General features: G+C 43.7%; 1 long non-coding RNA gene across 1 annotated transcript in view; it reads right to left on the reverse strand.

Moving 5' to 3' along the window:
- The window catches only part of LOC150061742 (uncharacterized), a 40,786-nt gene extending 26,806 nt beyond the window's left edge, over positions 1–13,980 (reverse strand). Inside the window, exon 1 of the long non-coding RNA XR_016535851.1 lies at positions 13,854–13,980. This is a non-coding gene — a long non-coding RNA (uncharacterized LOC150061742). The remainder of the gene's footprint in view (positions 1–13,853) is intronic.
- Between the last annotated feature and the right edge of the window lie 1,689 nt (positions 13,981–15,669).

Raw genomic sequence — 15,669 nt, forward strand, 5'->3', positions numbered from 1 at the left:
AGATGACTGCTTCAAAGCATACATGCAAATAAACATGTATACAATTCATCACGGCTTAAATGAAGCTGCCAGTGCCGGAAGCTTCCTAGTGTGACTGTCTCTGTATCATTCCCTTGGCCATCTCAAAAGTTCTGCTTTGGCAACTGTTGGTGGGAGGGGAGGTGCCAAGAGAGAGAAAAAGGGAGAAAGACATTTTTAAAAGTTCTCATGGACCAGGCACTTTCATTAACCCCCAAAGTCTGGGTACACAAATAACAGGCAGGATCCCCATTCTCACAGATGAACTTGGAGGTCATTTAAACAGTCAAAGTATCAACAAGATTAGGGTTCAGATCTTTTGGCTCTTAAGTCAGTCATACTCCGCCCTCCCAGTGTCTGGCTATAGTCTAAACCACTTGCTTCGCCCTCCCAGTGTCTGGCTATAGTCTAAACCATTTGCTTAAGTACACAGCCCACCTTTCACTTCATCTGGTGCTTCTGTGCTTTCCTTTCTGGAGCTCAATTTTTTTTTTTAAACCTAGGAACATCAAACCATCACAAGACATCTGACTATCACTCAGGAGCAAGCCACAGACCTTTCCTGCTTGGTTTTGCCAGTCCTTCTAATTGTTTCTGGGGACAGGGAAACCCCCACATTAGTGGAATTCCAGAAACAAACATGACATGACAGTGACAAAGCAGGGAGAAAGGGCAGACAATGGGAGGAAATGGTGAAAGGTTCCCTTTCATCTCTAACACAGTTAAGGTCTGAGCACATCCACTCCTGGGAACACAGTCCATGGGCAAATGTTCCCCACAACATGACAGAGAGTCTACATTTTGTGAGTGCAGAGTTGACTCTTCCTTCCTTCCTTCCTTCCTTCCGTTCTTTAAAAATATTTTTCTAACCAGGTCTCCAAAATTAAATATAAACACTACCAGTGTTGTTCCATCCTTAGCAAACAACAGCATTCTATGCTCCAGCCCTGTCTAATGCTTAGCGCCCCTGGTGAGAATTTGAGTATCTGGATAAGGAAGCCAGGCCTTTGAAATCCTGGGAAAGGAGGTGTGACAGAACAAAACACATAGCTCTGTTCTGGTTCTGTTTCATCTCCAGGGCAACTCAGCGAGAGCCAGCATGAAAGGAAAATAGGATGAAGACTCTGATCTGGGTTGGCCAGGGGAATCTCAGCTGTGGTGAGAAAATGAGGCAATGTGAAGAAAGCCCTGCTTTGATTTCTGGCTCCAGCTTTGATTAGCCAAGTCACTGGACCTGTCTGATTCTCAGACGCATTGGCAATGCAATGGAGACAGCAATAGCTACAGCATCAGAGCTGTTATAAGGACTAAAAAAGCACTCCATCCTGTGCTTTAGCATCCAGAACGGATGTCTTCTGGAATGTGGGCTGGTATCACTACCCTTCGTTCTAAGAGGAAGAAGCAGCTGTAGGTGTGAGCACCTTAGAGCCGCTGCCTCCGGTCCTATCACATGGAATCTTTGGGGCTTACTCAGACATAGACTACAAAACATTTTTCACCAGTTGAGTAATTCACCACTCTTTTCTATTTTTTTTTAAACTAATTGTTTGGTCTTGGTAAAGAGAATTACCATGTCAGGAATGGGCAAAAGGGGAGGAGAGGAGCCAGTCTTGCTGAAGGAGCTAAACTTTTCAGAAGAACCTCCTAGAAGGATAATTGAATAACAGAAAAAAAAAAACAATTAGCAGCTTTATAGAAACAAATAGATAAAAGAATTTCAACCCCATACATCTTTTTTAAAAAGCAGAAAAGCAATTTTTCTCATTTATATAACTTTTTTGTCATACTAGAGATTGAACCCAGAATGTTATACATGCCAGGCAACCATCTAGCACTTGAGTTATACCCAACATATTTTGCTTTGTTTGAGACAAGGTTTCATTCTGTTTTTCTTGGGCTGGTCTCAAACTCAAGATTCTCCTGCATCTTTTTCCCAGGTAGCTGGGATTACCCACCTGTTGGTGCCAGTTCCAGGGCTTGAACTCAGCACATGCAATTTACCTAATGCTTCCATCAAGCCATGTCTAATGCTCTGTCTCAGCAGAGCTCTTACATGTATCACATTTCTGTGATGCCAATAATGAACTGAACTCATTGGGCCAGATGTTCAAAGCTTGTTTCCAAGAGACAATGTCTGCTGTAGAGGGAGAAGGCAGGGGACGGGATAAGAGGGTAGCCACTAGAGAAACAGCCTGGGGAAGAGGCAAAGGCTAAGAGAGACAGAAAATTGTTTCTGGATGGAATTTTCCAGACAGGGCCTCAGTCAGAGAACAAATGTGCCTTCTGAATTTTCACTATAATTGTTATTGACCTTTAGTGAGATGAGCAAAATTGCTCTGCCATACTCTTCCACCCCCACCCCTTTTTACAAAATTATTTCCCCTGACTTTTCAAAAATGAAGTTTGGCAAGCCTAGCCCTAATGGCCGGACAGTGGGGCTGTGTGAAAACAAAGCATCTCCTTATGGCCCTGAATGGAGCTTTTGCAATTAATCCATTGATCTCAGTAGAAAACCCTATTGTATCAGGGCGGCCAGGAGAAAGCTGCATCCTGCCTCTCTGGCCCTGTACAGAATGTGCATTGAAGTCAGGCTCCAAACTGAAGGCAGGATATGGCCCCAAAAGCCTTCATAATAAAGGGAACCAGAAAATAATGTCAACCAGTGGAAGCTGGAGGCCTGGGGGTAGGGAAGCGGGGGTGGGGAGAAGAGAACACTGCTGGACTCTATGGGTGAAAAACAGAGTGGCTGGGCCTGCCTATGGTGTAGAGTTTTGTGATTGTTACTATTGCCTTTGACCCCCAGTGTTCCTTAGAATGCTCTGTGACTTCAGACCCTAAGCTGTCTGTTTTGCTGGTTGCTTGAAACTATTTGCCGCTACTGGTAGTGATGGTTGTCACTTGGATAATGAGCAATGTCTGGAATCACCCTGCATTTCTCTTACTTTTCAGACAGGAGAGGAGCTCCCTCAGCCGTGGATACCAAGATGTGCAGGGCAGCCCCATTCCCTTCTCCCCTCTCTAGAGCTGTGGGCATCTTCAGCTGGTAATGTGAAAGACATGGACTCAGGGGAATTAAACTTCCTAACCCCAAACTTAGGAAAATTCAACTCTTTAGAACATCCAGGCTCACTTATAACATAAAGTGAGTAATCTGGACTTTGTGGGTTAACTGTACCCACTTACTGCCATCTAAGACTCATTTTCCTCCTCTATAAAATGAAGCCCTTGACTTCTCTTCCCTGGGGTGTCATAAACAATAACATGGAAGGTGTGGGTAAATTCCTGTTTCAAATAAGGATTCTGCAAACAGTCCCTCCCTGGCACACCTAAAGCCCTGGGATTGAAACCTGCCTTTTGAGACTTATCAACTATTTTTAAAAGACACAGGAAAAAGTGAATTATCAAAATGATCACTGTTTATCTCCCAGTCAAATGACAGAAAGTGCTTCTCACGAGAAATAAAATGGTAAAAAAGTAGAAAAGAGGAGGCTACTATGAAAAAATAGAAATAAAATAAAAACTTCTTCTCTTTCTCCTTGCCTTCAGATATCAAACTTCAGAGGAAGGAAAAACCTAGCTTTCCAAACATCAAATGCTTCTCAAAGAATCAGCAGTAGTTTTTGATGATGGGAGTATGAATAATCAAACATATGGATTACATTTCCTTAAATTAAACAGCACCTAAAGTCTGGGAGTTAAGGAGAGTTCTGGGGAAAATGTTTTTTACATTTCATTAAAACTCCAAGGTTTGATGAATACTTTCATAACTATTATACACACACACACACACACACACACACACACACACACCCACACACACACAGCATGTCTCTACAATGTGGGGGCAGGGAAAGGGGGGGAAAAGGAGCACTTTGGGCATTTCTTTTTCTTCTTCAGAGCAAAGCTCTGGCCAGCTAAAATCTTTCAGTACCAGCCTCATTTATAAAATAAACAATGGAGTCCTCAATTCTGCTCACCTATCAGGATCATGCATATAGTCCTGCAAGTCCCTTAAATTTCTGAGCTAGGGCATGCTCTGTCTTACCAGGAACAGCCATCCACATGTCTCGGCCACTGGGGAGGATCATGTGAACACACCTTGCCAAGTATATAATGTCAGGTGCATGCAAGGGCTGGAAGTAGCCCAAGGAAGCTACCTCTGGAGGGGAAATGGTTATCTTTAAAGAGCTTGAGCATCTCACTTCAAACTCCTTCTCTGTTCATGGTAAACTGTGTATTCCTGGGTAACTCAGCCACTCCACACCCATTTCCTCACTTGCAGAAGGGGATATGGCTATTAATAGTACCTACACTGTACAGTGGTTATGAGGATGAAGTCAGTAAATATTTACAAAGTACCTAGGATAGTGTCAGTGTCTGTTTTGAAAGAAACTGGGAGTGAAGAAAAGAAGTGTGTGTGGGGGGGAGATAAAGGAAAGGAAGGAGACGGAAGGGGAGAGGAGAGTGAAATCTCCCACCAGAAACAGTGCTAAAAAGTCATCTTTTAATCTTTGGTGTTAGGAACACTTTTCTTCCAAGACTCTTTTTCAAAAATTCAAATACTGCCAAAAGGCATGGTATATAATATCCAGCCTCAATATGCATTTATTGAGTCTGTATTGCATATACACAAAATTATATATTGTATAACATGCTTTGGAAAAATCTCTAAGTCCTTGGAGGAGGAGATGACAAATGGAACAGAGAGGCAAAGAGGAAATGGAGGCAGAAAGCCAGGAGAGCCATTCACCTGATGCAGCTTTGACTTTGCCCACACAGGGATGCATAGGTGATTCTAGACGAGCATTGGCTACTGAGTTTTACCTTTGAAAATCACAGATCATAAACAATAAGGTGTTTGTGGGCATACAAATGACACTCAATGTGTAAAACATCTTATTCTCTCGACTCCACCTTTATCACAGGCTTCCTGTGACTTCTGTGTTCTGGGTAGGCAGGAATTGCTAAGGGCGGCTTGGGGGTGGGGGGTGATGAGGAGGCATTCAAGTTAGCAGTCTCAGAGGGGGAAATCAGGAAATCAGCATGCCACTTTCTCTTTTTATAAAAAGGCAATTTTGGTGGAGACCATGCTCCACTAACTCATCCGAAATGCATTTCCTCCCCCTAATACCTCCCATCGCTCTCGGCCAGCAGTAGCAAAGTGACTAACTCTTCCTCCAGCGGCAAGAAGCCAGACCTGGCATTCTCCCTCTCCCTGTCTCTCAAGTGCTTGGATGATTCTGGTTCTTGGAGGAAGTGAGAATAAATTTTATCTGTGGCTGCAGCAATTTGGCCAATAAAGGAGGCAGGGAAAGAGCTGAGGGAGAGAGACAACAAAGCCCTCTTCCTGGATCCTGGCAGATGCCAAAGGAAGAATCCGTGAGTGAGTAATTCTGCAGCCCAGAGACCAAAGGCTACAGCCAGAGTTCTATGCCAAGAAGGCGGTGGTGCAAGAGAGGTGGGCGGCTCTTGGGTCGGGTTCAGCCTGGTGGGGGACAGCTCAGCGTGAGTCAGGGCCTGATCTGCTTCAAGGGGGCTCTGTGGGCTGCCTCCATTCACAGGAGCCTCCCACAAAGTGAGCTTTCCCTGCCGAGACTCCAGTGGCCCCCACTGAAAGGATGGTGTGTCATCTGAAGCATGTGGAGATGATGGGGCATGCTCTGGTTCAGATGCACAAGGCAGAACACAGCTGAGGACACAGACACCAACTCGATCTTCACTGGAGGCTATGAGCTGCTGAAATGACAAGGCTATCCATCATTAAGAACTCATAGGTCCCATCACTAGGCACGTGTGAGCTGGGTCCAAAGCCCCCATGTACAGCTATTAAGCAGGATGCTCTCTAGAGAGGACAATAAAGCAGAGAGCCTATTTCAACTCTCCTACACTCACTTACCACTGCAGAGTTGGCCTGATGTCTGCCTACGCTATGGCTTATTAAGTGGCTGCAGCAAAATTCTAGAGAAGATCAAATTTTTAAGTCCGAAAGCCCTGGTTTTAAGTTCCACTGATTGACTGTGTAAGCCTGGGTCCATTTCTTAACCTCTCTGCGCTTCTTTCTGCCTCCTCATCTATCACAGGGATCAGATAAGAACCAACTTCGCAGATTCCATGGCATAATAAATATACCTAATTCCTAAGGAAATGTATATCTTTCCAACTGTTGAAACAAACATTTATTAGGCCATTATTAAATTGCCTAATAATTTTTCATGCTCAGTAGATCCTCCAATGAACTGTGTTTATGATTACCTTTGATATTTTCATCAAAATGGAACCAGATGGGGTTGAGAGAGATTGGGGAGCACAATGGAAGGACTCATATTGATCAAGATGCATTGTACTTATAAATGGATATATTGGATTAAAAGCTTTGTACAACTACTAAAGATAGCAAAAAAATGAAAATAAAAAATACCTTCAGCAAATGAATCATTACATAGGAAGCTGTTGGTAAATTTGAAGCTGCTATGTTCGATAAATGTATAATTTATCATGCTTAAACAAGGTTCTAAGTGTGGTAATTAACATTTTGGCTCTAGTTGCCATTTTCCTCACATACTAAAACCCCAGGTTAGTGTAAAAGAGTGAAAAATATAATTTGTTGTCTCTGAGTTCTTTTGGTGGCAGTGGGACTTTCAGAGGGTCAGTGGAGGTCAAAAGTCATTTCTGAAAAGCATGGGAAATGGCATATTTGTTAATAATGCAGCCTCTACCACTTTCTTGAAAGACCAAGTTTTTAGGTTGAGTATGGTGGCTTGGTATAGTCCTACTACTTACCTACTGTTCATCAAAATCTCCAAATGGGGGCCGGGAGTTTGGCCTAGTGGTAGAGTGCCTGCCTAGCATGCACGAAGACCCAGGTTCAATTCTTCGGTACCACATATATAGAAAAAGCCTGAAGTGGTACGGTGGCTCAGGGTAGAACATTAGCCTTGAGGAAAGTCCAAGGACAGTGCTCAGGCCCTGAACTCAAGCCCAGGACTGGCAAAAAAAAAAAAAGTTAAAAAAAAATCTCCAAATGACCAGCTCTAGTAGTATTAGAGTTGTTGGCTTTATGACCTTAGGCAAGTTTGACACCCTCCGTTTGACAACTGGGATTGGATAATCTACCCACAGAACTGCTCTAAGAGCCATAGGTAGAAAGCACTTAGTCCCAGGTCCATGATAATCACTCCCTACCATGAACTCAATTTCCATTGTAATTGCTGTCGTATTTCAATAACTCCTTCCTGAACACCAACATGGCTTGTGTGTTATAACACTGAAAGAATATTCAAAGTGAGTTCCTATGTCAGAGAAGGAAGGAAATTCATATACGGCTGACCATGAGGCCCTGGACACTGGAGGATCTCTCTAGATCTCATTCACCAAGATCGAAGTATTTTGCAAAGAAGGAGCCCAAGGCTCAGAGGGACCCTGCAAGGTCAGCAAGCGGAAGAACCCAGATTCCTTCCAAGCTTTCTAACTCCCATGTCACAAATGTCATTGAATAATACCTGAGATCTTAGAAGAAAGTGAATTAAAAAGGGTACAACATGAAATCGTTGTTCTCCTCTCTTGATGTTGGCTTAGCAAGACCATCTTGGGGTATGAGGGGAAGAGAGAGAGAAGGATGGAGGAAGAAAGGAAGGGAGGAAGTAGGGAGGGAAAAAGGAAAGAAAGAGAGAGCGTGCGCAAGAGAGAAACAATCTTGAGCCAGAGACAAAAGTGAGTTCCCATGGTGGAGGGAGACAACACATGCATGATGAGAACCATGTGAGCACCCATGGCTACTGTGGAATTCAAGGGCAAGGACAGCAGCATGAACTTGGCTTCCTTTCTCCCCTCCGCACTCCTGTGGAGCTCTTCACATGCTTTAGCTTACAATCTTCACATGAAAATGAGAACTGCAAACATGGGGTACTTATGCAATGAAGCAACCAGTAAGCAAGGAGCTAGGACTGGAACCAGGATATGTTTGACTCCAAAATATTTCTTCTTACAACCCAGGGCCATGGATAAATCCTGTATTTTAAACATCCACCCAGGAGTGCAGAAAGAAAAATAGAGGAAAAACACTTCCTTTTCTTTCATCATCATCCCATTCCGACACTGGATTGCATTGGCCTGAAATTGCCTGAGAGCTATGGAACTGAGAGTGGGAATCCTGAATTCACTATATTGGCATCAAATAGTGGTTATCAAACTATCTGGGCATTAATGTCAATATTGTCCCCTTAAGCTATGCATTGTGACAAGCCAGACACTCTCTCTGCGCCTCCGTGTTCTTACAGTAGAAAGAACTCATAAATTCTGAGTCTCTATGACTCATCTAGACTTTTTTTTTGGTAAGTCTAGTTAGGTTTTTCTAGAAGATCTTGCTTATGTATTATTTTACAAGACTTGCCTAATCCACATTTTAATAGTCTCACATTTCTCCCCAAGGGAATCTTAAGAGGTTTCTAATTGATGACCAATGCTATATTAAAAATCAAAGAGAAAAGTAACTGCTTTTCTACTCTGGCCCATTTTGTTAGCCAGGACTCCCCAGAAACACAGTACAATCAGGGTGTGAATATACAGAAAGAGAAAGGGATGTATAGAAAACATATGATGATAATTCTATTTGTGAAAGAATTTTGGGAGATTTAAGTGGGCCCTAAATCCAATGACAAAATGTCCTTATAAGAAAAGAGAAGGAGGAGCCAGGAGTTTGGCCTAGTGGTAGGGTGCTTGCCTGGAACGCATGAAGACCTGGGTTCAAGTCCTCAGTACTGCATATATAGAAAAAAGCCAGAAATAGTGCTGTGGCTCAAGTGGTAGAGCTCTAGCCTTGAGAAAGCCCAATGACAGTGCTTAGGCCCTGAGTTCAAGCCTCAGGACTGGCAAAAAATAAAAAAGAAAAGAGAAGGGAAGAAGGCACACCAAAGGAGGTGATGCAGAGATGGAGCCAGAGATTGGAGGAGTCAGAGATTGGAATGGTATTTCTGGAAGCCCAGAAAGACCAATGAATGTGGTATCTTCCCAAAGATGGGAGAGAGGAGTGCAAGAGATCCTCCCTCACAGCTTCCCAAAGAACACACTCCTCAGACACTTTCACACACATATCCCCCAAAATGTGAGACCATAAATCCCTATTGATTTAAGCCATCTACTTCATGGCCATCTCTAATGACAGTCAAAGAAAACCAATATACCTCCTGCTCCATTCGACCCCCCAATTAGAAGACAAGTGATACATGGGTAGTAATACATTATTTTTGCCTGTTTTACAGTGGTACCTAGAAGTTCCAAGATGCAAATAGGAACTTGGAAAAGATTTGCTGACTAACTAACTAAAAGCATGACTACTCTTCAAATTTGACGTGCTTCTATCTCAGAAAGACTTCTTGTGGGAATCATGACTCCTGGGCTCTGGTCTCTCCTACGTTCACTAGGATACAGTCTCTGGACTAGCATCACAACTTCTTGTGAAGTGTTTTTGTGTTTCTGGAGGCTTTGCTCTGTGGAAAGGGAGAGCTGGGGGTGAGCATGTAAGGGTGTCCACCTCACTGTTTATAAAATAGGCAGGACATCCTCCTCCAGGAAGCTTTTGGGGGAATGACTAGAATGTGAAATGGAGTTCGTGGGATTACTTTACATCATATGTGCCTGGGAAGAGCCTTGGCTTTCTACATACGGATCCTCAAGATTCCCTTCATTCATTCAGTCCACCTTTGCTCAGGACTTGTTCTGGCCTCAGCACTCTTATACACTAGCCACAATAAGAAAGGGCCTCAATATCCAGCAGAGAAACACACACAGAGATAGCCCCTGTCTAGTGGGATTGCAATCCTTGACTGTACACTTACAGTGAGATGATGAGTTACATCTTCCCTTTAGGTGCAATTTTCTTCTCTACACACGGAAGTGATTAGATTTAGAACTTGAAAAGGGGGCAAGAAAAGGTGTATTTCAACATGTAGGGAACTACCTAATAAGAACTAAGTGCTGGATGCCTCTCCTCCCTCCTTTACTATTCTTTCTTGCAGAAAAGATCCTAAGTATTTGCACCTATCCATTCAGTTAATTAAATGGCATTCTAAAGTGCCTCACTCTGAGCTGAAACCAGTCAAGTGTGAATGAGTGGCAGGCTGCTATTTTGCACCCCATTGGGCAATTACAGCATAGTATCTGTGAGCACTTGGGAGGGGAAAAAATCAAAGGGCTGCAAGGGAGCATTCTAGAGAATATACCCCTACTCTTCAGTCTGGAAATGAAAAACAGAAGTTCAGAGAAGGCAAAGCATTTGCCTGAGGCCACACAGAAGTAAGCTCAGAATCCGGACTCTGCTCTCCTCTGGTTTACTCATCCCTGGGGTGACTCTATACAGCCTCAGGCACTGGTAAGAACAGCCAGCCATTCAGACAACATCCTCCAGTACCCACTCAGGTGGGCCCTCAGGCCTCAGAAGAACCCCACCAGAAGTGTGGGTGGATGGAAGAAATTATGAGGCAGGCATTTAGAGAGCATACCCCCCCCCAAATCAAACACATTCTTGTTCTGCACTCCGAACAGTCACATCCTAAAAATTGGGATTTAACGTGCTCTCCACATCCGAACGTGACTCACCCTTTGCAATGGAATTCTGGATGGTAACCAGCCAATGACAGGAAGGGACAATGCTTGGTGGAGGAGCCACCGGCAACCTTGACTCTTGGCTGGAGGCTCCCCAGCAGGCTGAAAAGGTTGCTGGTTTGGAGGTGGGGGGTGCTTGGCCTGGAAACCCTGACCTTGCAGCGGAGGTATCTCTTTCTGATGCAGTGTGGCCAATTTCTAAATCTTAGCCGTGGAACAACATTTGCTCCTCCTAGGAAAAAGTGCAAGGGGAGCACAGGAGGATCCAATCCATCCCAAAGTAGAACCAGCTGCTGGAACTCGCCATCGCTGATGAGGGAAGTTCACTTCCAGGTTGCGGTTTCCAGTTGATGGAGTCCCTTTTGCCCCTACCCTCTACTCAGTGCTGTCAGGGTAGCCCCCGAAAATGGAAATGGCTGCGTTCATTCATCCAGAGCCTGGAAACCAGACAGAGGCAGGGAATGGGTCTAGAAACAGCAGCTTTCATCTCGGGTATCTATTGGGTACGTGCCTAACCTTGAGTTAGTTGCTTTAAAAAGAATGTGTGTGGGTGTGGGTGTGGGTGTGTTTCTGACTCAAGGTTACCACTCCAGCCACATGTTTACTTGTGGCGTTTTTGTTGTTAAGTGGAGAAAAGTCTCGTGAACTTTTCTGTCGAGGCTGGCTTTGAACTCGGTAGAATCCTCAGACTTCAGCCTCCTGTGTCAGTAGAACTACAGACACGAGCTACCAGTACTCAGCTGGTTAGGTGCTTTATAAGTATTGTTTCTAGTACTTTATGCTCACACAGAAACAAACTTTGCAATTGGGAAGGGAAAAAAGCTTCAAAGAATAATTAATTTTATTATTTTACCTGATGCTACTGTTTACTGTCTTTTGTACATTGTTTATGCACATTACAGATCCTTTTCCAATGTGTTATCATCACGTCATCCCTATGAGACAGGTGTTATTACTGCCCCCACCTAGTAGATGATAAAACTGAGGCTGAAGTCTGTCGAGACAATTTCTCTACGCTCCTCTGCTTTGGAGGCCCCAGCATACAGCTGTAAGTACCTGAACCAGCATAGAAATCTAGGTTTTTCTGGTTATAAAATTAGTAACATTAATAGCTAACATTTGTTGAGAGCTTACTCTGTGCCATACAATGCCCTAAATTTTTTTAGGGACTGCATTTCTAGGTATTAGGATTTGAACTCAAAGCCTGCAGGTCAGTAGGCAGGTATCTTGCTGATGAGCCAAACGTCCAGCCCAGATCATTTCTTGAGACACAATCTCAACTTCCCAAGACTGCATGCCTGAACCCTGCACTGTGTATTTTACAACTTCCTGCCATAGTCGGAATGGCAGGTTTATAGTACCACACTCAGCATTGGTTGAGGAGTTTGCAATTGTAAGCCAAGGCTGGCCTTAAACTAAAATCCTCAACTCAGCTAGGATTACCTGAGTTACCAGCATCCACACCAATTTTTGTTTTTCACATATGTTACCTTGTTGGCTTCTCCATGGCAATCCTATGCTGTGTGTTTTATTTTCCTGATTTTTCAAGAAAGAAACTGAGGCTCAGTAGTTGAGAGAAGCAGACTTAAGCGTTGATTCATATGACCCTAAAGGACTACGTTTCCTTCCACTGTGTTCTACGCTTCCCCAAGTGTCATGTGGGCTCATATCATTTGGTTTGAGCTTCTCTGTTTTCCTTTCTTTGGTGTGATTTTATCATACCATGGAAAGCCAAGCTCTAGCCTCAAACTGGACTCCAAGGTTTGGTGGGAACTTCTCTGTCACTCTTTCCAACATCAACCTTCAAAAGGTGCTGTAAAAACACATTTGCAATTGAAACTTGCCATGTAAGCTACAAACAGACCATTAATTTAAGCTAGTGTTGATTTTGTAGACTATTAAGGATGAAATGAGTTTGATATTTACTAAGTTAAAGGAATATGAAGTTTATGGATTTTAAATTACTATGAAGAGGCTTACCAGAATTTTCCCCTTATGTAAAGTTAGAATGAATAGTACCTTTGATCATGTTGATATTCTTAAGCAGAGGTCCACAGATACCCTCTAAAGTCAGAAGGACTTGACAGTTCTAGAGGGAAATATAAGGACTAATCGTCATTGCATAACTTGCCAACCAGTCTACAAATGCTAAATACTTACTGAAGGAGCACTGTCTACCAGTCATTCTGCAGTAGATTCCAATAAAGATAGAGTTGTTACATAAATATGTGGTTCAAGCATTCTTACATTCATATAATCATTCACTTATACTAATGATTTTTTTTTGCCAATTCTGGGGCTTGAACTCAGGGCCTAGGCACTGTTCTTGAGCTTTCCCAAGGCTAGCATTCTGTCACTGGAGCAACAGCACCACTTCTGACTTTTTCTGTGTATGTGGTACCGAGGAAGTGAACCCAGGCTTCATGCATGGGAGGCAATCATTCTGCCATTAGGCCACAATCTGGGCCTAATTGTTCACTTATAAATATAATTAATTATCTTTGTGCCAACCAGGTACTGGGCATACAAGGATCTTCTAGAGTTTCTAATTCTAAAGGAGAATCAAGGCAAGAAAAGCTACAGGCACTTGATGGCTCACATCTATAATCCTAACTACTCTGGAGGCTGAGATCTCAGGATTGGAATTTGAAGCTAGTCCAGCTAGGAAAGCCCATGACTTTTGCCTCCAATTAACCAGGAAAAGATAGAAGTAGATACCAGCCTTGAGTGAAAAAAGGCCAGCCAAGGGAGAGCTGGAGCCCCAAAAGAAGGGGGGAGGGAGACAAAGTAGGGGGGAGGAAGGCACACATAGTTTCCCCCTGATCCAGGCTAGGTATGGGAGAGATCAGGAAAATTTTCTGGAGGCAATGTCATCTAGCTGATCAGCAAAGGATGTGGTGAGGTAATCAGGCTTTCCAGGTGAAGACATTGCAAAAGCTTGAAAGGAGGAACGCAGCATTTGCTAAATGCAGAGAGAATAGGAGGAGACACAGAGTTCAGAGATGGGAGTTCCTTTGAGTTGAGGTTGGTCAGGAGAGATTTTTCTGGACAACTGGGACTTGTATACAGAGATCACAGATGGAGCTGGAGGATTAGGGACATGAGGGAACTATGTATATCATGAAAGGCAGTGGATAGGGCTCTTGCTGAAAGGAAAACCTCCCATGCCAGAGAGGTAAAGCATAGGACACCAATACTATCATCCTGACCATCACTTGTGCTTGAAGGGCACTTACAACATACTGTCCTTGCTGGAAGGCAACACTCCATGAATGTCGCATGTTTGCGTTTTGAGATCTAATAGTCTGATTACACACATTCCAGATTCTCTTTTCCAGGGTGTTTGTACAGGAAGTGGCAGAAGCTGTCTCCCTGTAAAGCAAAAGGTAGGTTCACTTAGAGCACACAAACACAGCACAATCAGGTTTCTTAAGCTCATGGTTCCCTTTAGTACTCATGTTTCCTCAGACATTTAGCACCAACAGTCTCATGGACTTTCTTACCCTGGCTGACTTTAAACTGTAGTTCTCAGATTTTAGCCTCCTAAGTAGCTAAGATTACATGGGTGAGCCACCAGCATCCGCCTACACTATCACCTTTGAAGGCATAGTTCCAATGAGCTGAACACCTTTTAAAAGTTCCACTACTTCTGGCCAGGAGCATGGTCTCATGGTAGAGTGCTTGCCTAGCATTCATGAAGCCCTGGATTCGATTCCTTGGTACCACATACACAGAAAAGGCTGGAAGAGATGCTGTGACTCAAGTGATAGAGTACTAGTCTTGAGAAAACCCAAGGACAGTGCCCTGAGTTCAAGACCCAGGGCTGGCAAAAAAGAAAAAATAAAGTTCCACTACTTCCAAACAGCCACCGGAGACGAGGTCTTAAACACATGGGCCTTTGGGCCCCATCTTTGAGGAACATTCAAAACCCAAAGTATAACAGCATTCTCCAGGGCCAGGAGTTTGGCCTAGTGGTTAGAGTGCTTGCCTAGCATGCACGAAGACCCAGGTTCAATTCCTTGGTACCACATACATAGAAAAAAGCTGGAAGTGGTGCTGAGACTCAAGTGGTAGAGCACTAGCCTTGAGAAAGTCCAAGGACAGTGCTCAGGCCCTGAGCTCAAGCCCAGGACTGGCAAAAAATAAATAAATAAAATAACAGCATTCTCCAATCTAGTCAATTTAACAGCCAAAATTTACTACCAGACTCTCATCTGTTCCTCTTCACACAGCCCCATGGGAATTGGGCCTCAGGAACAGACATAAGAAAACACTGTCTCTGCCTCTGCTCTGTGAGACAAAACTCAGTCTCTGGCCCCATGGCCATAACATGATGCTAAGCTAACCTATCAGTTTGAGTATGGTTGAAGACCACAGACCCCTCACAGTTCCTGAAAGTCATGTTTTAAGTGCTTTTCCTGCATGATCTCATTTAATCCTCTCAGAAATCATGTGATATGAAAATGCTTGCCGTCCCTACTTGGACCTGAACAAAAAAATAAAACAGTCCAGAAATCTGGTTGATGTTAGATCAGAAAATGTCTTGGTTGCTGGCTAAGGAGTTCGAATATTATGCATTCAGCAGGCAAGGAAATATTTTGCACAGGAGAGGCATATGAAGAAAACAGAATTTTCAAACCATTTTCCAGGCTGTACTCTGTTATATGAATTGAGATGGGAGGAAATCCTATTAGAAAACAGACTAGCAAATATTAGGAGACAAAACCAAAGTTCAAGACAGGTTTGAAGGATAGGCTAAATGTACCCACAGTGGAATTTCACAAGCCTAAATGTCAGGCCCTGGACAAGACTCCACCACACTAACAGCTCCAGGGAACGGTTGGGAGACATGACTTAGCATTGCAGCTCTAGAGAAAGAAGTAAAGAGACCAGGCAGCCTGGGGTGAGTCAGCAGAGGCTGTGTCTTCCAGAAGGGCCAATAATCCTTGGCTGCTGCATATGAGGGCCAAAGTCAGACATGAGGCAGAACTCCAGCTCTGGGCCAGCTATCCCAGATCAAGTTGTGTTCAGTTCTGGGCCCCACACCTTGAC

This window comes from Megascapheus bottae, chromosome 6 (genome assembly GCF_031878675.1).
Source record: "Megascapheus bottae isolate mThoBot1 chromosome 6, mThoBot2.hap1, whole genome shotgun sequence".
NCBI lineage: Eukaryota > Metazoa > Chordata > Mammalia > Rodentia > Geomyidae > Megascapheus > Megascapheus bottae.